The following is a 25,350-nucleotide window of genomic DNA, read 5'->3' on the forward strand; positions in this document are numbered from 1 at the left end:
CGGTCTTCTGCTGCCCCCCTTTACCTTCTCTATCCTCTCTATGTTCCCCTCTCGTCCTCTCCTCTCTCTCTCATCATCTTCTCTCATTCGGTCCTTGCTGCTGCTTTCCCTTTACCTTCTCTATCCTCTCTCTATGTTCCCCCAACCTTCTTCTCTCTCTTCCATCCTCGTTCTCTCTCTCTCTCTATCTCTGTCTCGGTCTTCTGCATGCTTGTCCCTTTACCCTTCTCTATACTCTCTATGTTCCCCCCATCTCTCTCCTCGTCGTCTCTCTATCTCTCTCTCTCGGTCCTTCTGCTGCTTCCCTTTACCTTCTCTATCCTCTCTATGTTCCCCTCTCTCTCTCGGTCTTCTGCTGCCCCCCTTTACCTTCTCTATCCTCTCTATGTTCCCCTCTCTCTCTCTCTCTCTCTCTCTCTCTCTCGGTCTTCTGCTGCTTCCCTTTACCTTCTCTATCCTCTCTATGTTCCCCTCTCTCTATCTCTCTCTCTCTCTCTCTCTCGGTCTCCTGCTGCTTCCCTTTCTTTACCTTCTCTATCCTCTCTATGTTCCTCTCTCTCTCTCTCTCTGTCTCTCCTGCTGCTTCCCCTTTACCTTCTCTATCCTCTCTATGTTCCCCTCTCTCTCTCTCTCTCTCTCTCTCTCTCTCTCTCTCTCGGTCTTCTGCTGCTTCCCTTTACCTTCTCTATCCTCTCTATGTTCCTCTCTCTCTCTCTCTCTCTCTCTCTCTCTCTCTCTCTCTCTCTCTCTCTCTCTCTCTCTCTCTCGGTCTCCTGCTGCTTCCCTTTACCTTCTCTATCCTCTCTGTGTTCCCCTCTCTCTCTCTCTCTCTCTCTCTCTTGGCCTCCGGCTGCTTCCCTTTACCTTCTCTATCCTCTCCATGTTCCTCTGTCTCTCTTTCTCTGTCTCTCTCTCTCTCGGTCTCCTGCTGCTTCCCTTTACCTTCTCTATCCTCTCTATGTTCCCCTCTCTCTCTCTCTCTCTCTCTCTCTCTCTCTCTCTCTCTCTTTCTCGGGCTTCTGCTGCTTCCCTTTACCTTCTCTATCCTCTCTATGTTCCCCTCTCTCTCTCCCGGGCTTCTGCTGCTTCCCTTTACCTTCTCTATCCTCTCTATGTTCCCCTCTCTCTCTCTCCCTCTCTGTCTCTGTCTCTCTCTCTCGGTCTTCTGCTGCTTCCCTTTACCTTCTCTATCCTCTATGTTTTTCTCTCTCTCTCTCTCTCTCCCCCCCCCCCTCCTCTCTCTCCTCCCTCTCTTTTTCCTTCTTCCTCCTGAGGCAGTGCTGGGTATGGATGGCACGTTGAGCTACACGTGATAAGGCTGCTCCACTCTACTTTGCTCTGAACAGGCTGGCATACACACACTCTCTGACCTTCTCATCGTCTCCATGGCCCCAGTGCCAGCCTGATCAACTGTTCTAGATCTCCTTCTTTCTCTCACTCTCTCTCTCTGCCTGTCTGTCTGTGTCTCTCTCTGTCGCTATCTCTCTTAGCCCCTCTGTCTGTCTGAATTCTAGATCATCCTCTCATACAATCTTATCAGACATGCCCTGGTAATGCAGAGTGGTGATGCAGCAATCCTGGTTCTACACCATAGACTTAGGGATGGATGGGAGGGGAAAACATTGAGTTTATATCAAATAGTATTGGAAAGCTTGACTAAAATATGTTAGTTACATTACTGTAATCTGATAGTAATTGAACCACAATGCATTTCAGAAAATCCATTAGTCAATTTCCTCAATCTGCCTCTGTATTTGTTTATGGTTTAATCACATCTATTAGTTACATTACTGCAACTTAATATAGACAGAGTGCCTTCTCTTCCCTCTTCTCATGTTGCGTGTAGACTGGCCGACATTTTCTATGATGTAGTCGTTTCGAGTTAGCGCTGGTGTAGTCATAGATTCTTGGACATCTGATAACTGATCAACTCTTATTTGGAGAAGTGTCAGTGCCCTAGTAATCGTACACTTACATGACCATTACATCGCTCCTCTACACAGCATATCTATCATGCCCATTCCTTCCCTTCCTCCCTCAGTCTTAGTACTGATAGTCTCCATCCCAGGCTGCTTATCTTGCCTGCACACACAACATGGATATCACCGGAGTTAAAAATGGGACAATGCTTTGCTCCACCCTTTACTGCAGAAAGACACAGGCAACTCCTCAAATATGAATGTGTCCCTTTGGCTTGGGAGGATCAATACAATACACTGGGGCAAGGCTTCACCCTGGTTACCTAGCAACAAGTTACATGGCAACGGCACAGGCGAGGGACTTAGGTGGTGTGGCAGAGAGAGGAGGAGAACCTAGCTTGGCACTAGCTGTTATTATAGGTGATAGATGGGTGATGTTTTAATTGTTGTCTGTATTTTGTAAGGCTGTGTCGGCTGATGTAATCAAGGCAGGCAGGCAGGCAGGCAGGCAGGCAGAAAATAGAGGTGTTAGATCCTAGCAGAACATATTCACTTTCTAGACTAGAGCAATCATCAGGACAACACAGGGTGTGTCAGCAACTCAACACTCAGCATCCAACCATTTTCATTGGTTGTGATGAAAATGATATTTGATGGATTGGGGGCGAACCATGTATGTGCAGTAGTAGTATAACATGCTCTAGGTTAAGACAGAAAATATTTGTGTTCGATCTGGTTACGCCTATTATTCCAGACAATGTCTCTTTGTGCCCCAGACATAACAAAGAGGCTCTCACATCAAGCCGACATGCTGAAGTTTGGATGGTTAGTGAGGAAATGGTTCCCCCTGGTGGACATACAGTACTATATTATATTACACAACCACACAGCATCACTGACAAGCTGCTTGTAATGTCTTTGGAACCAGTTAGGTCCAGTGGGTGTTTTACTAAAATAATGACATTTTCCAACTAGGTATTTAGGTGATCCAATAAACCTTCCAATATGCTCAACAGAATGTTACTCCTGGGTTTGCAGCAGGGCTGAAGTTGTAGAACCATCGCTGGCGTCAAAAAAACACACCCAACACCAATAATCTAGGGAAAGCTTTGTGGATTTATTATGGCATGTTGCCTACCCACCTGACAGAATCGACATGTGGAATTATGCTAACGAAAATGTACTGCACATACCACCACTGAGAACAGATGACACTACGAGACACACCTCAGATTTTCCCTCCCCATAGAATAAACATTTACCTTGAGTTATCACATGAACGATTCCAGTAATCAGTGCAGTACATTACGAATTAGAGCCTCAGCTGCTTGCGTTTGAGACAAAACCACACATAGATACCCACAGCCCAAACATTTCATAGAAAGACGATTGATAATACAGAATGTTCAGTCTCTTGTGTTGTATAGTGAATGTTAATTCACTATACGAATATGTACATATAGTAAATAAACTCCATGTGTAATAGCACAATATATACAACTGCAGTGTAATAACTGGTATTATGTACTGTGTTAAACAGTATATATATATATTGGCATTACTAAGTACTGTATATGTCGGTCCTTCTGTTCACCGTGCATCTGGTCCTCAGTGTTCATATTCAAACTGTATCATCAGTCAGTTGCGATCATGCATTTCTAGCTCTATTGTTTTGATGAGTAAGAGATAGAAGTCCTCTCAGACCGGCAGCGTAGTGCAGGCACGGACTGGCCATAGGGCAGTTCGGGAAAATGCCAGATGGTCTATCTTTAGCCAAGTGGGCTTGTCTAAATTGTTGTTGTTTTTTTTAACGCAGAATGACCATTATTTGGCTAACAATAGGGGCCTCCAGGGGAAAAAAGGGCCTGTGTGTTACAAATGCCGGGGCTGATTTATGGTCCCAGTCCGTCTGTGGCTGAGTGGAGCAGAAGGAGGCAGAAAGGATGCTGCCATCTCCAGACATGATGCAACACTTTGGTGGCGGTGTTGCTTGGTGCTTGCTCCCATGCCCAGACCACAGGCATATGCCGACCACACTGGGAAACATGTGCACAAGCGTTCCATCTCCAAGGCCTTGCTGTGGGCGTGGGTGGTATTCGTCTTTGAGCGTATACAATCGGTAACATTTAGTAGTGTTCTGGTTATAAATGTGACATTTCTCTGTGCTGTACACACCTGGTCGGCACGTCTTCTACTAAACAAAAAAAAATAGGTGTTTACATGTATGTGTCAATGGCCCAAATACTGTTGAACAACACTTCACACAGAGCTATAGAACACAACAAAACAGGTTTCCATGTAAACTGCTACCAGGCACATTTCAGAGGAGTCTGGGAAAACAGAAAGCCTTTTAACGAAAGACAGCCTTGAGCTGAATAGATTAACACAACAGCAGTTGTCACATGCTGTTTTTTTCAACCATGACACCAATGTTACAAGAGTGTATACACCCTTATGTTATTCTAGCCAGTGTGTTTCCATAGCTATTGCGCTGACACTGAGGACTTGTGAAGAGCAGAATTCAACAACCGCTGCACAATCCAAACAGCAGCTTTGTGAGAAGGTGTTAAAGTTCACAGTGAGCCATTGTTATGTAAATGCCATCTGAGAAGTACCAGCGGCCTGGCTCCGGCTCCAAGTGAGTGCAGGTCCACTGGAGCCATGGTCCAGTGAGACACGGGTGCCGGCCCACGTAGATGGAAACAGAAAAGTCTGAGCTGGGATGAATCCGGGATAGAAATACACCAACAGCAGAGGAGTGTTTTAACAGTACATGGTTGGCAGTGAGAAACCATTTTAGGTGGATGTCAGGAATGTTTAAAAGACAGGGATTGGATTGTCCAACCTACTCAAAACATTAGCATCAGCTTCTAGCTAACCTTTGCAAACAAACACATCAACACTTCAGGTCACAAACACATCAGTCATTGTCTTCATCTCAACCCATTAGCATGATAGCCCCATTGGTTGTCATCAAAACCACTAACAACGTTTATAAACCCATATCTGCTGTACACACCACGCTGCCATCCGCATTAAAGTCTCAGATCGGAATTCATACTTACATCAAATGTCTGTGTGAAAGAGGAAGCCAGCTGCCCCTTGTTATACAGTTAACCCACTCTCCCCTCGTTCTTCAAACATTTCTAGTACATTATAATACATTATCCCCTTATATGTTCCAAAACAATCAGAAAGCTCAGAACCCCTAGAGGCCACTAGGATCCGCCCATCTTCCGACCTGTTATAGACGTCAGCAGGACATTTAAAAAAAATTTCAATTGAGAGTTCTCCGTTTTGCACAGCAGTATATAATCAGCGTATGTCCTTTGTTTCTCATGGCAGTGTGTGTAGGAGTAGAGGTGATCTGTCCACCCGCACACACACACCCACACACACCAACGCTCTTCTTAAGTCTTTTCAGATTGTGTGATAGAGACGGTTCTCTGTCCATCCTTCTAACCTTCTCTCCCACCCTTTCTCTGCTTATCACTGTCTGCAGCTCAGCTGCTGTTCAAACGGGCCCACCACTCCTTCATGGGTCCTTCTGTATCGTCCTACCCATCCATTCCTCTCCTACAGTTATCTCATCAGCCTCACAAGAGGTAAACATTGGGGCTAGTTAGACCCCCACCAGGCAGCCTTATGATCCCTCATTCCCCTCAGAGCTCTCTGGGGGGGATGGGGCCTCCTCCGCCGTGGGAGACTGGGCTTCTCCCTGAACATCTAGACACAGAGAGATAGACACATAAGACTGCAGTTAGTTATCATTTTTCACCTCATTTCATCTTTATTTGACCAGGAAAGACCCGTGAGGTTAAAAGGCTCTTTGCGAAGACAGCCTGGAACCTGGCCACGAGACAGTGGTTGTGTGGTGGAGCTTCATGGATTTGAGTCAGGCTGAACTAACCCACCTGTGAGGTTGAGCTCGGCCAGTTTGAGTGGAAGGTCAGTGGGGTTGACCCCAGCCGGTGACCCCAGGATGTCAGGTAGGGCGTTCCTTCTCCCCGAGCGACCCGAGGATGCAAAGTCCAGCTTGGGCTCTACCACTTCCGTCATCTCCTCAGGATCAGAGACCCTGCAACTGCTGCCTGGGAGAGGGGGAAGAGAGAGACAGTAAATCAATTATATATTCACACCCAAAAGTTCTACTGCTCAGATCACATGGTCAGGATCAACTCTTTTCTAGTGCCGTTTTTGTCCACTGGAGGGAGTCCTTGTACTATCGTTACAACAGATTTCTCACTTGTTTATTTCTATTTGTGTCAACAACTAAAAACAGATAAAATCTCATAGGCCATTTACTTTTTAATGTTCCACCTCAGAAAGCACAGGGCTGTTTTCATCAGACATCATGCAGTTCAGATGGCCCTGATCCGTTTGCTAGTTTCATCTGGAGCATGGCTGGACACAAGAATACCTTTCTCGCTGTACATACTGGCTGCCTGTGTGTCTGTCTGTCTGTCTTTTGTCATGGTGACTGCTGTAGTTCTGTTTTGCAGAATTACATCCCATGTCTCACACTCTTATAGCACACAAGACACCTGGGTTGGGTTCAATTCAGAATTTTGACATTGACTCCCATTCAACTCATGAGTTGAAATTCAAATTAAATTGGCCACACCCCGCAGGATGCAGAATTTGAATATGAGTGGCCGGAATAATTATTTAATTCAGTGCAATTCAAATAAATTACACTCTGTCACATATACTCCCTCTCCAGCCTCTAGTTCATCAGGCTGCTGATTATCCCACACACCTGTCACCATCGTCTCGCGCAGCTGTGACTCATGACACTCACCTGGACTCCATCACCTCCTTGATTATCTTCCCTACATCTGTCACTCCCCTTGGTTCTAACCTCAGGTGTTATTGACTCTGTTTTCATGTTGGTGCCTTGTTTGTGTTTCATGTTCATTGTATTTAGTTTCTTAAAAACACTCACTCCCTGAATTTGCTTCCTGACTCACGCACACACACTCTTTTAACCTTAGAATAACTAATTATATTTCCACCAACCATTTAATTTGTTTGGCTTCTTTTTGAAGGTCTCAGGGTCAACTTCAAGATTAAACTAATGGGAAATGTAGTATATTCATGAAATATAATAACGTAGAATATTCGCATACAGGTTTTGTTTTCCTTGATCATTTATTTTAACAGTTTGACCTAAAAATCAACTGATTCAACAATATTGTATGTTCGTGTATACAACAACCTGTTTGATGTTTGATGTACAAGATTCATTAGGTACACCACCCCGTTCACGAAAATGGGTCGCTCTTTTTAGCGATCCATTTCACGCTGTATAAAGCAGGCATCGAGTCATTCAGTTAATGTTTGACTGAACGTTAGAATGGGCCAAACAAGTGATCTAAGCGACTTTGAGCATGGTATGGTATGGTATGATATGGTATGGTATGGTATGATATGATATGGTGTGGTATGATATGGTATGGTATGATATGATATGGCATGGCATGGTATGATATGGTATGGTATGATATGGTATGGTATGGCATGGTATGGTATGATATGGTATGATATGGCATGGTATGGTATGATATGGCATGGTATGGTATGATATGGTATGATATGGTATGGTATGATATGGCATGATATGGTATGGTATGATATGGTATGATATGGCATGGTATGGTATGATATGGCATGGTATGGTATGATATGGTATGGTATGATATGGCATGATATGGTATGGTATGATATGGTATGGTATGGCATGATATGGTATGATATGGTATGATATGGCATGGTATGATATGGCATGATATGATATGGTATGGTATGATATGGTATGGCATGGTATGGTATGGCATGGTATGGCATGGTATGGTATGATATGGTATGATATGGTATGATATGGTATGGCATGGTATGCTATGGTATGGCATGGTAGGGTATGGTATGGCATGGTATGATATGGCATGGTATGATATGGTATGGCATGGTATGATATGGTATGGTATGGTATGGTATGGTATGATCGTCTGTGCCAGGTGCGCCAGTTCCAGTATCTAGGGTTGATTGAGAATGGTGTGAGAAACAAAAACTTCCAGTCGGCGGCAGTCCTGTGGATGAAAACAGCTCCTTGATGAGAGGTCAAAGGAGAATGGCAAAAAATTGTGCAAGCTAACAGGTGGGCCACATACATGCAAATAACGGTGGAGTACAACAGTGGGTTGCAAAACGGCATCTCGGAACGCGTCGGTCCTTGTCACGGATGGGCTATGGCTGCAGACGACCACACCGTGTTCCACTCCTATCAGCTAAAAACAAGAAGAATCAGCTCCAGAGGGCACACCATCACCAACACTGGATAATAAGGAGAAGAAAAACATCCCCTGGTCTGACGAATCCCGGTTCCTGTTACGTCATGCTGATGGCAGAGTCAGGATTTGGCGTAAGCAGCATGAGCCCATGGCCCCATCCTGCCTGGTGTCAATGGTACAGGCTGGTGGCGGTGGTGTAACGGTGTGGGGAATGTTAAGTCCTTTGATACCAATTTAGCAACCTTTACATTCCCAAATAATTCAGGCTGTTCTGGAGGCAAAGGGGGGGTCTGACCCGGTACTAGACGGGTGTACCTAATAAACTGGCCACGGGGTGTATATATTTGTATACAGTTGTGGCCAAAAGTTTTGAGAATGACACAAATATTAATTTTCACAAAGTCTGCTGTCTCAGTTTGTATGATGGCATTTTGCATATACTCCAGAATGTTATGAAGAGTGATCAGATGAATTGCAATTAATTGCAAAGTCCCTCTGCCATGCAAATGAACTGAATCCCCAAAAAACATTTCCACTGCATTTCAGCCCTACCACAAAAGGACCAGCTGACATCATGTAAGTGATTCTCTTGTTAACACAGGTGTAAATGTTGACGAGGTCCAGGCTGGAGGTCACTCTGTCATGCTGACTGAGTTCAAATAACAGACTGGAAGCTTCAAAAGGAGGGTGGTGCTTGGAATCATTGTTCTTCCTCTGTCAACCATGGTTACCTGCAAGGAAACACATGCCGTCATCATTGATTTGCACAAAAAGAACTTCACTGGGAAGTATATTGTTGCCAGTAAGATTGCACCTAAATCAACCATTTCTAGGATCATCAAGAACTTCAAGGAGAGCGGTTCAATTGTTGTGAAGAAGGCTTCAGGGCGCCCAAGAAAGTCCAGCAAGCGCCAGGGCCGTCTCCTAAAGTTGATTCAGCTGCGGGATCGGGGCACCACCAGTACAGAGCTTGCTTAGGAATGTCAGCAGGCAGGTGTGAGTGCACCTGCACGCACAGTGAGGCGAAGACTTTTGGAGGATGGCCTGGTGCCAAGAAGGGCAGCAAAGAAGCCACTTATCTCCAGGAAAAACATCAGGGACAGACTGATATTCTGCAAAAGGTACAGGGATTGGACTGCTGAGGACTGGGGTAAAGTATTTTTCTCTGATGAATCCCCTTTCCGATTGTTTGGGGCATCTGGAAAAAAGCTTGTCCAGAGAAGACAAGGTGAGCGCTACCATCAGTCCTGTGTCATGCCAACAGTAAAGCATCCTGAGACCATTCATGTGTGGGGTTGCTTCTCAGCCAAGGGAGTGGGCTCACTCACAATTATGCCAAAGAACACAGCCATGAATAAAGAATGGTACCAACACATCCTCCGAGCGCAACTTCTCCCAACCATCCAGGAACAGTTTGGTGACGAACAATGCCTTTTCCAGCATGATGGAGCACCTTGTCATAAGGCAAAAGTGATAACTAAGTGGCTCGGGGAACATAACATCAATATTTTCGGTCCATGGCCAGGAAACTCTCCAGACCTTAATCCCATTGAGAACTTGTGGTCAATCCTCAAGAGGCGGGTGGACAAACAAAAACCCACAAATTCTGACAAACTCCAAGCACTGATTATGAAAGAATGGGCTGCCATCAGTCAGGATGTGGCCCAGAAGTTAATTGACAGCATGCCAGGGCGGATTGCAGAGGTCTTGAAAAAGAAGGGTCAACACTGCAAATATTGACTCTTTGCATCAACTTCATGTAATTGTCAATAAACGCCGTTGACACTTATGAAATGCTTGTAATTATACTTCAGTATTCCATAGTAGCATCTGACAAAAATATCTAAAGACACTGAAGCAGCAAACTTTGTGGATATTAATATTTGTGTCATTCTCAAAACCTTTGGCCACGGCTGTAGACTACACCTAATATAGAATAGCAGCATTTTAATTTTAATTTTAATTCAATTTCCTTTCATCCAAATTTGTATCCTGTTTACTACTACAAAGTTAAATTAAAATTCAAGAATTTAATTTATGAGGCATTCTCAATAAAATTCTGAATTGAGCCCAACCCTGACACACACACACAAAAAAAAACAGCACAATGTGCACATTCATTTCTACACACATTTCCAACAAATATATGCACACACAAATGCACACATCGAGCTGCTGTTTCTATGGCAACGGATGAAAAAACACCTCTGGTAAGCAAACATGAGTCCAAACGACCCATTCCCTCTTCTATCTCTCCCTCTATGTCTCTGTCAGTATTCAGTTCTCTTGAAATAACCCACTGCCTTTAGTAGAATCCCAATCTCTGTCTCAACAACCATATTGAGGGGCCACACACACACATACACACACACACCTCTCTTCCATATCACTGGTCACATGTTGACTGCCATAGGGTGGGAGGATTGGTAAGTCCTCATACCATGTCAACATAACGACACAGCAGTTATGATTGTTCTGACGTGGGTAAGGAGACGTGTGCATGCACAAGACGGCCCTTTGTCAACAGTTGTTAACCATCTCACTTCACAATGCTTGCCTTCTATCTTTCTCTCTCCCTGCTCCTCCACTTGTAGATCACTCCCACTCATCCTGTCTTTGTCTCCCTACACAATTGTATTTAACCTTGATTTAACTAGGCTAGTCAGTTAAGAATTTGTTCTTATTTACAATGACGGCCATTATCTCATGTTGAATCTCTCCCTCTTGTACTCAACCCCTGTAACACAGCGTGGTAAGTGTTCATACTCTTATTTCAACTGAACACTAAATAACAAAAATCACAAAGAGAATGAACGGAAACCGGAACAGTCCTGTCAGGTGCAGAAACACAAAACAGAAAATAACTACCCACAAAAACACTGTGGGAAAAAGCTACCTAAGTATGGTTCCCGATCAGAGACAACGATAGACAGCTGTCCCTGATTGAGAACCCTACCTGGTCAAAACAAAGAAATAGAAAAAGGAACATAGAATTCCCACCCAAATCACACCCTGACCAAACCAAAATAGAGACATAAAAAGCTCTAAGGTCAGGATGTGACAGCCCCGGCCTATTTCATAACAAAAATAACAATAATTAGTTCCATATGGAGTTTTTCTCCAACTGAAATTGCTTTACATTCAATAGGATACTAGATAACTCACCCCAGGCACTTCAGTAGGGTACTACAACACATCACATTCCCAGGCTTTTCAATTGGCACCCACTACAGAGAGACAGTAGGGGGTCGATGTGAATGTGTGTCTATCTGGTGTGTGTGTGTTAAGCTCTGTCCTCTGTCTTCAGCATGTTAAGAGTGTGTGTAGGTGTCCAGGGAGGCAGGACAATTTCTTCCTCTTCCCCTCTTAGGCCTCCGCATGTTACAGCTGCTCTTTGTGTGGCCCTTCGAGCTTCCAGAAGGAGGGAGGACAAGCTGCAATTAGCATTGACATGTCTACAGCTGCCTTCATGGCTGTGTTGATTTCAGGAGAGGCCTGTCTCGGTCTGCCTGCTGAACACATTATAGGCAGGAGACAACAGGACTGAGAGGAGGGCAAAGAGAGACAGAGACAGACAGAGACAGAGACAGAGACAGAGACAGAGACAGAGACAGAGACAGAAACAGAGACAGAGACAGAGACAGACAGACAGACAGACCTACTGCTCTCCAGCGATGTTTATGTTATCCAGGGCTGGCTGGCAGACAGACAGGAAATAGGTCTGTTCTGCAGAGATGTTTGTCTTAGCCAGAGATGGCTGCTTCAGATGTGTGTCAGACCAAAATCTAGGGCAATCAATGACAGTTGAAAAGGAATATCTTATGTTACTGTATACATCAGGAATATAGTTTTTTTTCTCCTAACCTATTCTAACCATAGGTCACTTTTGAACCAAACCTGACTAATGCACAACATCTGCAGTGGAGGCTTAGGATAATGACCCCACTAGGTCTTGGTTGGGAAGGATCATTCTGTATAGAAATGGTGACCTATAGAATACATAGGCTTGTTTCATCAGACAACCTCTGTGGTGTGTACTGTGTATTAGACACAATACTAATGCCAGGTAATATAAAAGCCCTCGATCGAATGACAAGTAGGTCAAGGGTTGTTTACAACACTGCTATTAAAGCATAGAGAGTTGAATAGGCTTCTGACAGGGAATGTCTTCAAAGTCCAGGATACACTAACACTAGAATTAAAGGAATAAATCATAAATTGTGAAAAATACTCACAGGGACTTTAACTAACTGCATTTCCCTCTATAATCAAGTTCAAAATATTTATTTTGAAACATGATCGCTATCCAACAGCTCTGTTAAATTACCACACAGATAAAATGGTTCCTTGTAGACACTTTCTACTTGCTTTAATGACCCTGTCATTCACGTGCTTTCTTTATTTACCTGATTAATATCCTGGAGAAAAATCATTCTGGATCTATCATCAGATCTCCTGAGCTTCAACACCCTTCATTGAGACACTCTCAGTCACAAGTAATTTTGAGTCACAAAATAGAACCTAAAATGAACGGTAATGGCAGAGCTTTGGGTTTCATGCATTTCTGGTCCGAGATAGACTGAAAGATTACCTATTCAATATGGGACCTTAGTGACTGAATGTAAAAGGCTCTGGATGAGAGTCCGTGTACCGTTTTAAATTAAAATACAAGGGCCTTGTATATGGGAGGTCAGTGCTCTTTCCAGCAGAGTGTCTTTCCAGCACCATGGACAGAGATATAGAGATTGGCTGACTGACTAGCAGCTGCCCAGGCCACGAGTGTGTCCTATGCATACAGTCAGTCGGACAGTCTCATGCATATATTCAGACAGCCAGTCAGTCAGCCAGCCAGCCAGCCAGACAGTATCCCATGCATACAAGTTCTACAAGGCCTGGTCAGTCTGTTTCAATCCAACACTTGGAGTGTGTGAGAAAGAGAGAGAGAATGAAAGAGAGAGAGGGAGAGATAGAGAGAGAATGAAAGAAAGAGAGCGATAGAGAGAGAGAGTAGTGCTGGTAAGGTCACGATCCGAGCAGAGACCTAGCTCTACACCCAACACCAGAGCAACGTGTAAATGAGATGAGGGGGGAAACCTCACCTCCACGTAGAGGTGTGGAGACAGGAGGTATTTTCAGCTTCTCACCTCAGTAAAATACCATTTTCAGTTTCTTACCTCACTTTTTTTCTATCAGTCCTCTTCTATCACTTTTTTTTATTAGTCATTCAGTACTCACCCTTTTTTGTGCTTTAGTCCTTTTTCTTGTCTCTTAAACTCTCTTTATTACCACCAAGGCACAGCGCATAATTACAAATAATTTGAATACTGCAAATTGACCGCAAGAAGCCCAAACAGATATATTTGATTAAAACATAATCATTTCAAACCTTGCTTACATTTGTATACAATCACATACAGTATCAGTCAAAAGTTTGGACACACCTACTCATTCAAGGGTTTTTCTTTATTTGTACTATTTTCTACAAGTAAAGAAAAACCCTAATAATAATAGTGAAGACATCAAAACTATGAAATAACATATGGAATCATGTAGTAACCAACAAAGTGTTAACCTTTTGCGTGTAGGGGGCAGTATTTTCATTTTTGGCTAAAAAAACGTACCCATTTGAAACTGCATATTTCTCAGCCCCAGAAACTAGAATATGCATATAATTGTCAGATTAGGATAGAAAACACTCTAAAGTTTCCAAAATTGTAAAAATATTGTCTGTGAGTATAACAGAACTTATATTGCAGGCGAAAACCTGAGGAAAATCCAATCAGGAAGTGCCTCTTATTTTGAAACCTCTGTTCCTATGCATGCCTATCCTCCATTTAAAGGGATATCAACCAGATTCCTTTTCTATGTCTTCCCTAATGTGTCAACAGTCTTTAGACATAGTTTCAGGCTTTTATTTTGAAAAATGAGCGTGAAAGATCACATTGCATAAGTGGATAGGTGGGGGCTCTCAGAGTGAGTTTTGCGCTATAGAGTAAAGCGGCCATTGTTTCTCCCGGTGTTTTTGAAAAACCTACACACCCGGTTGATATATTATCGAATATATATTTTAAAAACAACCTGAGGATTGATTATAAAAAAAGTTTGACATGTTTCTGTGGACATTATGGATATTATATGGAATATACGTCTGTGTTGTCGTGACCTTTCTTTCCTGTGGATTTCTGAACATAACGCTACAAACAAACGGAGGTATTTTGGGTATAAAAATTATCTTTAGGAACATTTGTGTGTAACTGGGAGTCTCGTGAGTGAAAACATCCAAAGATCAAAAGTAAACGATTAATTTGATTGCTTTTCTGATTTTCGTGACCTAGCTACTTAATGCTTAGTGTACATAATGTTATGTTATGCTATCGATAAACTTATACAAACGCTTGGATTGCTTTCGCTGTAAAGCATAATTTCTAAATCTGAGACGACAGGTGGATTAACAAAAGGCTAAGCTGTTATTTGCAATATTGCACTTGTGATTTCATGAATATGAATATTTTTTTGTAATATTGACTGTGGCGCTATGCTAAAATGATCCCGCTAACGGGATGGGTAGCGTCAAGAAGTTAAACGAATCAAAATATATTTTCTATTTGAGACTTTTCAAAGTAGCCACCCTTAGCCTTGATGACAGCGTTGTACACTCTTGGCATTCTCTCAACCAACTTCACGAGGTAGTCACCTGGAATGCATATCAATTAACAGGTGTGCCTTGTTAAAAGTTCATTTGTGGAATTTATTTCCTTTTTAAGGTAGTGGGGGTGGTATATAGAAGATAGCCCTATTTGGTAAAATACCAAGTCCATATTATGGCAAGAACAGCTCAAATAAGCAAAGAGAAAATTACACTCCATCATTACTTTAAGGCATGAATGTCAGTCAATGCGGAACATTTCAAGAACTTTGAAAGTTTCTTCAAGTGCAGTCACAAAAACCATCAAGCTCTATGATGAAACTGGCTCTCATGAGGACCGCCACAGGAAAGGAAGACCCAGAGTTACCTCTGCTGCAGAGGATAAGTTCATTAGAGTTACCAGCCTCTAATGCAGTCCAAATAAATTAAGTAAAAGATACATCTCAACATCAACTGTTCAGGGGAGACTTCGTGAATCGGGCCTTCAAGGTCGAATTCTGCAAAGAAACCACTACTAAAGTACACCAATAAGAAGTAGAGACTTGCTTGGGCCAAGTAACACGAGCAATGGACATTCGACTGGTGGAAATCTGTCCTTAGGTCTGATGAGTCCAAATGTGATATTTTTGGTTCAAACGTTGTGTCTTTGTGAGATGCAGAGTAGGTGAACGGATGGTCTCCGCATGTGTTGTTCCCGCCATTAATTATGGAGGAGGAGGTGTGATGGTGTGGGGGTGCTTTGCTGGTGACACTGTCAGAGATGTATTTAGAATTCAAGGCACACTTAACCAGCATGGCAACACTGTCACACCCTGATCTGTTTCATCTGTTTTGTGCTGGTCTCCCCTCCCCACCAGGTGTCTCCCATTTTCCCCATTATCCCGTGTACTTATAACTGCGTTTTCTGTTGGTCTGTTGCCAGTTCGTCTTGTCTTGCCAAGTCTTACCAGCGTGTTTTCCCGTATCTCTAGTTTCTGTTTTCTAGACTTCCAGGTTCTGACCATTCTGCCTGCCCTGACCCTGAGCCTGCCTGCCGTTCTGTCCCTGATTGACGCTGCCTTAGTTTATTGACATCTGCCTGCCCTTGACCTGCCATTTTCCTGCCCCCTGTGTTGTAATAAACATCTCAGTTTCTAACTGTCTCCATCTGGGTCTTATCCTGAGTCTTGTTAGTACGAACTGGCCATGACTGACCCAGCAGACTCGGAGCAGCGCCGCAACGCCGTCTCCTTCAGTGGAGCCACCATTGGAAGACACAAGGAGTGACTTCAAAATCTTATGGAAGGATTCCAGACCTTGGCAGAATGCAATACATTGAGGGAGCAATACCATGGATTGTCTACTAGGCAGTCAGCCACAACAGTAACCTCCCAGCCTCTCAGTAACCCCACTGTCAGCAGCGTGTCTCCCCAGCCCATCCCGGCTTCCCAAGTACCCCGCTTACCTTCTCCGGAGCGCTATACTGGAGATTCAGGTACCTGTCGGGCGTTTCTCTTCCAGGAGCTCCCTTATCTTTGAGCTGCAGTCCTCTTCTTTTCCCTCGGACCGCTCGAAGATAGCGTACCGTATAATGCTGATGTCTGGGAGCGCTCTCTCCTGGGCTACGGCGGTGTGAGAGGAACAATCCAGTGTGTGCTTCAGTCTGTTCATGGAGGAACATCTCTCCATTGTCCGTGAGAGAGGCTGCTCAGAAGCTACTCCTATTATGTCAAGACTCCCATAGTTTGGCAGACTATGTGGCAGATTTCCACACATTGGCCGTCGAGAGTGCCTGGAACCCGGAATCCCTGTTCGACACGTTCCTTCATGGATTATCGGAGGAGGTTACAGACGAGCCCATGGATCTCAACTCTCTCATCGCCTTGACCATATGGATCGTTTTAGTGGCTACAGGAACGTAGGAGGGATAGGAGGTCTGTTCCCAGTCATACGCTCTCGTCCAAGGATCCCACTTCGCCGCCGAGGAATCCCGGAAGTCCCCGGCATCTACATTACCGATAGAATCCGAGGTTATCTGTAGCCACCTGCACTGTGTGTGCTCAGAATAAGACTCCACGGCAAGCTCCGTATGGCCTCCTTCAACCACTCCCTGTTCCTCACAACCCCTGGTCCTATATATCCCTGGACTTCATCACCGGTCTCCCTCCATCAGATGGCAACAACACTATCCTTACGGTGGTGGATAGGTTTTTCCAAAGCAGTCCATTTCATTCCCCTTCCCAAGTTACCCTCAGCCAAGGAATTGGCCCAGCTTATGTTGCACCATGGACTTCCGGTGGTCTCTGATCGCAGTCCTCATCCCGGTTCTGGAAGGTATTTTGGACCATCATTGGGTCGTCAGCCAGCCTGTCCTCCGATTTTCACCCCAGTCTAATGGCTAGTCGGAGTGGGCCAACCAGGACCTGGAGACGGCTCTTTGTTGCCTTGTCTCCAACAACCCCACCACCTGAAGCCAGCAACTTGTGTGGGTGGAATACACCTGCAACACCCTTCCCTGCGTGGCCACTGGTCTCTTGCCCTTTGAGTGTTCCATGGGATATCAGCCCCTGCTCTTCCTTGAGCAAGAGGTCAGCATACCCTCAGCCAAGATGTTTCTTTGCTGCTGTCGCCATACCTGGAAGAGAGCCCGGTCTGCTCTTCTCAAGACCACCTCCAGGTATCTGTGACAGGCAGACCGCTACCGGACCCCTGCTCCCCGCAATCGTCTCGGGCAGAATTCTGCCCCTCCGGGTGGAATTCCCTAAACTTTCCCCCTGCTATATCGGCCCTTTCCCCCTCTGCTGTTCATCTTCTGTTGCCCCGCAACCTCCGTATACATTCCACTTTTCATGTGTCTAGGATTAAACCTATGTCTCACAGCCCTTTGAATCCTGATTTTAACTGTCTGCCTCCTGTGTCTGCATCTGGGTCTTATCCTGAGTCGTGTTAACCACCGCATTCGGCAGCGATATCCCTGGTTTGTGCTTAGTGAGACTATCATTTGTTTTTCAACAGGACAATGACCCTACACACCTCCAGGCTGTGTAAGGGCTATTTGACCAAGAAGGAGAGTGATGGAGTGCTGCATCAGATGACCTGGCCTCCACAATCACCTGACCTCAACCCAATTGAGATGGTTTGGGATGAGTTGGACCGCAGAGTGAAGGAAAAGCAGCCAACAAGTGCTCAGCATATGTGGGAACTCCTTTAAGACTGTTGGAAAAGCATTCCAGGTGAAGCTGGTTGAAAGAATGCCAAGAGTGCAAAGCTGTGGACAAAGGGTGGGAACTTTGAAGAATTTGTTTAACACTTTTTTGGTTACTACATGATTCCATATGTGTTATTTTATAGTTTTGATGTCTTCACTATTATTCTACAATGTGGAAAATAGTTGTCACGTTCTGACCATCGTTCTTGTGTGTTTTCCTTGTTTTAGTGTTGGTCAGGACGTGAGCTGGGTGGGCATTCTATGTTGTGTGTCTGGTTTGTCTATTGCTATGTTTGGCCTGATATGGTTCTCAATCAGAGGCAGGTGTTAGTCATTGTCTCTGATTGGGAACCATATTTAGGTAGCCTGTTTTGTGTTGGGTTTTGTGGGTGGTTGTCTCCTGTGTCAGTGTTTGTAACACACGGGACTGTTTCGGGTTTTCATGTTTCTTGTTTTGTAGTCTATTTCATGTATAGTTTCGTTATTAAAAGTACCATGAATTATAACTACGCTGAGTCTTGGTCTGATCCCTGCTACACCTCTTCTTCAGAGGAAGAGGAAGAAGAGAATCGTTACAGAACCACCCACCACAACAGGACCAAGCAGCCAGCATCAAAAGACTCATGGACTTGGTTACAGATATTGAACAGAGAGGACCCTGGGCACAGGCTGGGGAATATCGCCGCCCCAAAGCAGAGCTGGAGGCAGCGAAAACAGAGAGGCGGCATTACGAGGAGCATGAGAGGCAGCGATGTCAGGATTTCGGGACATGGGAGCAGAATCTGGACTACACAACTTGGGAAGAGATAGACAGGTGGTCGGTCGACCCAGGGAGAGTGCCGGAGCCCGCCTGGGATTCGATGAAGCAGTGCGAGGAAGGTTACAGGAGAATGAGGTTGGCGAAGTGAGCACGGCGGCGCGGTAGGAAGCCCGAGAGTCAGCCCCAAAAATGTATTAGGGGGGTGGCACACAGGGAGTATGGCGAAGCCAGGTAGGAGACCTGCGCCAACTTCCTGTGCTTACCGGAGAGCGAGAGAGACCGGGCAGGCACCGTGTTATGCTGTGGAGCGCACGGTGTCTCCAGTGCGGGTGCATAGCCCGGTGCGGTACATACCAGCTCCTCTTATCGGCCGGGCTAGAGTGGGCATCGAGCCAGGTAAGGTTGGGCAGGCTCGATGCTCAAGAGCTCCAGTGCACCTGCACGGTCCGGTCTATCCAGTGCCACCTACACGCACCAGCCCTCCGGTGGCAGCCCCCCGCACCAGGCTTCCTATGCGTGTCCAGAGCCCAGTACTCCCTGTTTCTCCTCCCCGCACTCGCCCTGAGGTGCGTGTCCTCAGCCCAGTACCACCAGTGCCGGCACCACGCATCCGGCCTATAGTGCGTCTCGCCTGTTCGGCGCTGCCAGAGCTCCCGCCCCTCAGTCCAGAGGCGCCAGTGCCACTCATTCCAGAGGCGCCATAGCTCCTCGGTCCAGCGCTGCCAGAGCCTTCCTCCTCTCCAGCGCAGCCGGAGTCTCCCGCCTGTCCGGCGCTGCCAGAGCTCCCGCCCCTCAGTCCAGAGGCGCCAGAGCTCCTCAGTCCAGCGCTGCCAGAGCCTTCCTCCTCTCCAGCGCAGCCGGAGTCTCCCGCCTGTCCGGCGCTGTACTGTATCTCTCTCTATTATGTGTAGGAATACTTTGGAACAGATTTCAGATCACTTGGAGCTGATTTTCTGGTGTTTTTACAGTCATGTCAAACAATACATTTTTTATTTTTTTATTACTCGGGTGGCCAAATTCGGCCGGTGGGCCGCTAGTTGAGGAACCCTGCCCGAGACCATCTCAGAGTCTGAGTGTCCCTAGATGACTGGGTGTGTGTCATCATCCATCCCTAAATAAGAGAGTGGAGCTCAGGATAGATGAAAGAGGTCACAAACACAGTAATAGCTATCCTACATTACTGGGATCAGCCCTCGTTGTCAAAAATGTCTGACAAGGGACTATGGGAAGGGACGGTGTATATACTGTGCTAGCTGCTAGGGGAAATGATGTGTACAAAACCAACACAGCCATCTGAAGTTACTGTTTAATAAATGATGCTAGGGATTACTGCTTTCTCTATTTATAGTTTCCTCCTCATGCTCTTGATTATTGTTCCAGTGCCTCTTTTTCTTCCCTTTCTCCTCTCTTCCTCTCTGTGACTTATTATAAAGCTTAATGTGTTCTACTGGCTGCCATGGTAACTGCAGCGTTGCAATCAGCCTCTCCATATGATGGGAAGGTGGAAACACTAAGAGAAACAAAGAGGGAGAGAATGAGAGAGAGCAAGGAAAGGAAGGAGAGCGGGGGGGAGAAAGAGACATCGTCTGCTTGTTTACACTGACTGGTTGTCCTTTGTTTCAGGGGATTCGTGCATGTCAGATTATTTTGACTGGGTGAAGCCCAATCAATATAGCATCTTTAAAAAAAAACGGTTTCCTTCAGTGCATTCACAGAGAGAAAGACAGAAGGAAGAGAAGTGGACAGATCCAGTGAGACAGCTCAATCACCCCCCCCCCCAGACTCACAAGTCCCAGTATATCTCTCTCTCTCTCTCCACTGATCCCAAGAACCTTTACACAGCAGCTCTTCTCATGTTTCATAAGCTAAGAGCTCAGACAAAGACACATCAGAGAAGACTTTCATTTGGTGGATCTCTCACCCGGGAGATCTTAAAAGCTGAACGTGACTGTTCTTCTAACTACTTGGTTGTGAGCCACCTCTAGCTACAAGTTAACAAGTCAAATCAAAGTTTATTTGTTACGTGCGATAAATACAACAGGTAGACCTTACAGTGAAATGCATACTTACAGGCTCTAACCAATAGTGCAAAAAAAGGTATTAGGTGAACAATAGGTAAGTAAAGAAATAAAAACAACAGTAAAAAGACAGGCTATATACAGTAGCGAGGATATAAAAGTAGCGAGGCTACATACAGACACAGGTTAGTCAGGCTGAATGAGGCAGTATGTACATGTAGATATGGCCATGCATATACAGTGGGGCAAAAAAGTATTTAGTCAGCCACCAATTGTGCAAGTTTCCCACTTAAAAAGATGAGAGAGGCCTGTAATTTTTCAAACCAAGCTGCTTACCTATTGCAGATTCAGTCTTCCCAGCCTGGTGCAGGTCTACAATTTTGTTTCTGGTGTCTTTTGACAGCTCTTTGGTCTTGGCCATAGTGGAGTTTGGAGTGTGATTGTTTGAGGTTGTGGACAGGTGTCTTTTATACTGATAACAAGTTCAAACAGGTGCCATTAATACAGGTAACGAGTGGAGGACAGAGGAGCCTCTTAAAGAAGAAGTTACAGGTCTGTGAGAGCCAGAAATCTTGCTTGTTTGTAGGTGACCAAATACTTATTTTCCACCATAATTTGCAAATAAATTCATAAAAAATCCTACAATGTGATTTTCTGGATTTTCTTTCCTCATTTTGTCTGTCATAGTTGAAGTGATGAAAATTACAGGCCTCTCTCATCTTTTTAAGTGGGAGAACTTGCACAATTGGTGGCTGACTAAATACTTTTTTGCCCCACTGTATGATGAACAGAGAGTAGCAGTAGCGTAAAAGGTTGGTGAGTGGCGGGTGGCGGGACACAATGCAGATAGCCCGGTTAGCCAATGTGCGGGAGCACTGGTTGGTCGGTCCAATTGAGGTAGTATGTACATGAACGTATATTTAAAGTGACTATGCATATATGATGAACAGAGAGTAGCATCAGCAATGCAAATAGTCCGGTTAGCCATTGAATTTCATGTTCAGGAGTCTTATGGCTTGGGGGTAAAAACTGTTGAGAAGCCTTCTTGTCCTAGACTTGGCACTCCAGTACCGCTTGCCATGCGGTAGTAGAGAGAACAGTATATGACTGGGGTGGCTGGGGTCTTTGACAATTTTTAGGACCTTCCTCTGACACCGCCTGGTGTAGAGGTCCTGGATGGCAGGCAGTTTAGCCCCAGTGATGTATTGGGCAATACACACTACCCTCTGTAGTGCCTTGCGGTCAGAGGCCGAAAAATTTCCGTACCAGGCAGTGATACGGTGTTGGAGTCATGCCTGGCCATGTAGTCGTGGGTGAACAGGGAGTACAAGAGGGAACAGAGCACGCACCCCTGAGGGGCCCCAGTGTTGAGGATCAGCGTGGCAGATGTGTTGCTACCTACCCTCACCACCTGGGGGCGGCTCGTCAGGAAGTCCAGGATCCAGTTGCAGAGGGAGGTGTTTAGTCCCAGTATCCTTAGCTTAGTGATGAGCTTTGAGGGCAATATGGTGTTGAACGCTGAGCTGTAGTCAATGAATAGCATTCTCACATAAGTGTTCCTTTTGTCCAGGTGGGAAAGGGCAGTGTGGAGTGCAATAGAGATTGCATCATCTGTGGATCTGTTTGGGCAGTATGCAAATTGAAGTGGATCTAGGGTTTCTGGGATAATGGTGTTGATGTGAGCCATTACCAACCTTTCAAAGCACTTCATGGCTATGGACGTGAGTGCTATGGGTCTGTAGTCATTTAGACAGGTTGCCTTTGTGTTATTGGCCACAGAGACTACGGTGGTCTGCTTGAAACATGTTGGTATTACAGAATCAATCAGGGACATGTTGAAAATGTCAGTGAAGACACCAGCAAGTTGGTCAGCTCATGCCCGGAGCACAAGCCCTGTTAATCCGTCTGGCACCGCAGCCTTGTGTATGTTGACCTGTTTAAAGGTCTTACTCACGTTAGCTACGGAGAGCGTGAGCACACAGTCATCCGGAACAGCTGATGCTCTCATGCATGCCTCGGTGTTGTTTGCCTCGAAGCGAGCATAGAAGTGATTTAGCTAATCTGGTAGGCTCGTGTCACTGGGCAGCCCGCGGCTGTGCTTCCCTTTGTAGTCTGTAATAGTTTGCAAGCCCTGTCACATAAGACTAGCATCGGAGCCGGTGTAGTATGATTCAATCTTAGCCCTGTATCGACGCATTGCCTGTTTGACGGTTTCGTTGCAGGGCATAGCAGGATTTCTTGTAAGCTTCCGGGTTAGAGTCCCGCACTTTGAAAGCGGCAGCTCTACACTTTAGCTCAGTGCGGATGTTGCCTGCAATCCATGGCTTCTGGTTGAAGTATGTACGTACAGTCACTGTGGGGACAACATCCTCGATGCACTTATTGATAAAGCCAGTGACTGATGTGGTGTACTCTTCAATGCCATCGGATAAATCCCAGAACTGTAATAGCAAAACAGTCCTGCAGTTTGGCATCTGCTTCATCTGACCACTTTTTTCTATAGACTGAGTCACTGGTGCTTCCTGCTTTAATTTTTGTTTTTAAGCAGGAATCAGGAGGATACAGTTGTGGTCGGATTTACCAAATGGAGGGCGAGGGAGAGCTTTGTACGCGTCTCTGTGTGTGGAGTACAGGTGATCTAGAATTATTTTCTCTCTGGTTGCATATTTAACATTTTGATAGAAATGAGGTAAAACTGATTTAAGTTTCCCTTCCTTAAAGTCTCCGGCCACTAGGATCGCCGCCTCTGGGTGAGTGGTTTCCTGTTTGCTTATTTCCTTATACAGCTGACTGAGTGCGGTCTTAGTGCCAGCATCTGTCGTAGTGGTAAATAAACAGCCTCGAAGACACCCCCCCCCCCGTCTTACCAGAGTGTGCTGTTCTATCCTGCCAGTGGAGCGTGTATCCCGCTAGCTGAATATCCATGTCATCATTCAGCCACGATTCCATGAAACATAGGATATTACAGTTTTTGATGTCCCGTTGGTAGGATATTCGTGATCGTACCTCGTCTAGTTTATTGTCCAATGATTGCACGTTGGCGAGCAGTATTGACGGTAACGGCAGCTTTCCCACTCGCCTTCTCCGGGGTCCTGACGAGGCATCCGGCTATTTGTCCTCTGTACCTGCGTCCTTCCTCTTGCAAATAACGGTGATGTTGACCCTGTGGGGTGTTTGGAGAAAATCTTAATCTAATCCGAGGTGAGTGATCGCTGTCCTGATATCCAGAAGCTGTTTTTTGCCATAAGATACGGTTGCAGAAACATTATGTACAAAATAAGTTAAATGACACGAAAAAAATACATAATAGCACAATTGGTTGGGTGCCTGTAAAACTGCTGCCATTTCTTCCAGCACCATTTTAGTGTGCCCTCAGAAAGGCGCTAAACTAAGTAGTTTGGAGCGAGAGAATCAATCTGCTACTCCTGTTCTTTATCCCACAATATCCAGGACGAGAAATTGGTCATGAAACGTCATAATGACATAATTGTCAGGTTGTAACCTAATTCAGACACCAGATAGCAACCAGGTAAAGATGTAGTTTTGCATTGTACAGACCAGAGGTCAGATCTTGGTTGTTATCTGGCAATCATCCCATGAACAATATATGGTCTTGTAAACTCTGGTGATCAGCTTCAAAGAGGCACTTCTCATCTGAAATCATAACTTCTGACAGCTCTAAGAAGAAAGACTTGAACAATGATTAACTCTGGGGTCCAAAGTGTGTTCTAACCCATAAAAAGAAACTGTCAAAAACATGAAGAGTGAAGCAGAAAGAGAGAGGGTGTGTGTGCGCGTGGGAGCAGAGTGCACTCTTGATCACCAAACCAGAGCTACATTGTGCTCCATTCCAGAGGGTCAATCACAATGATGCATCCATGGTCTTTCAGACTCATAAGCATATTTCCAGAGGGCTTTAGAGCCAGTCTGGTCCCGCTCAATAACATGGGGCCTATAGGTTCCAATACTATTTGTTTTCTTTCGAATGCTTTAGCTGCGTTTCATTGAGCGGCTTCATCGACGATGTGGCGAAGGTTGACATAGCTCAAGCCTAATGAGGTAGTTGAACTATTGCCCTAACGAGGAGTGGAGATAACAGAGACAAGGGGACAAGCTAGTGTTTACAGAACTAGTGCAACACTTTCCTCTCCCAAAAACACCCGTTCTGTCAGCAAACTCACATTACACTCAATGCAATTGCAGTATCAGGTCAACCGTTTATTTAAAACGTTATGGTGCATTTACTCATAGTGTGTGTGACTGCTAGAGTAAACAATGACGATGGTGACAGTGAGCTGAATCTGAGACTTGGAAAGGAGATGACAGAGAGAGAAGAGAAGAATTGGAGGGTCGGAGTCCCTAACATGTGTGACAACAGTAGAGGGGCTGCCTGTGCCATTATCAACAACCAACCATCACACATCAATATTTTAGCCCACAGCCTCTTGTAAGAGTGGGTACAAGACAAAGCTGTCCCCTCCTCCACATTCCCCCATCTAAACAGACATGTAAACAGCGCTGTGCCGTTGG

The 25,350-nt window shown here is 45.2% G+C and overlaps 1 long non-coding RNA gene across 2 annotated transcripts in view; it reads right to left on the reverse strand.

Moving 5' to 3' along the window:
* Positions 1 to 3,017: 3,017 nt before the first annotated feature.
* Positions 3,018 to 25,350, reverse strand: part of LOC109908508 (uncharacterized) — a 49,946-nt gene continuing 27,613 nt past the window's right edge. For both annotated transcript variants that reach the window (XR_002257674.2, XR_004203571.1), the window contains exons 2-3: positions 5,834 to 6,010; positions 3,018 to 5,645 (exon numbers count right to left, since the gene is read on the reverse strand). This is a non-coding gene — a long non-coding RNA (uncharacterized LOC109908508). The remainder of the gene's footprint in view (positions 5,646 to 5,833; positions 6,011 to 25,350) is intronic.

Source organism: Oncorhynchus kisutch, linkage group LG17 (genome assembly GCF_002021735.2).
Source record: "Oncorhynchus kisutch isolate 150728-3 linkage group LG17, Okis_V2, whole genome shotgun sequence".
Classification (NCBI taxonomy): domain Eukaryota; kingdom Metazoa; phylum Chordata; class Actinopteri; order Salmoniformes; family Salmonidae; genus Oncorhynchus; species Oncorhynchus kisutch.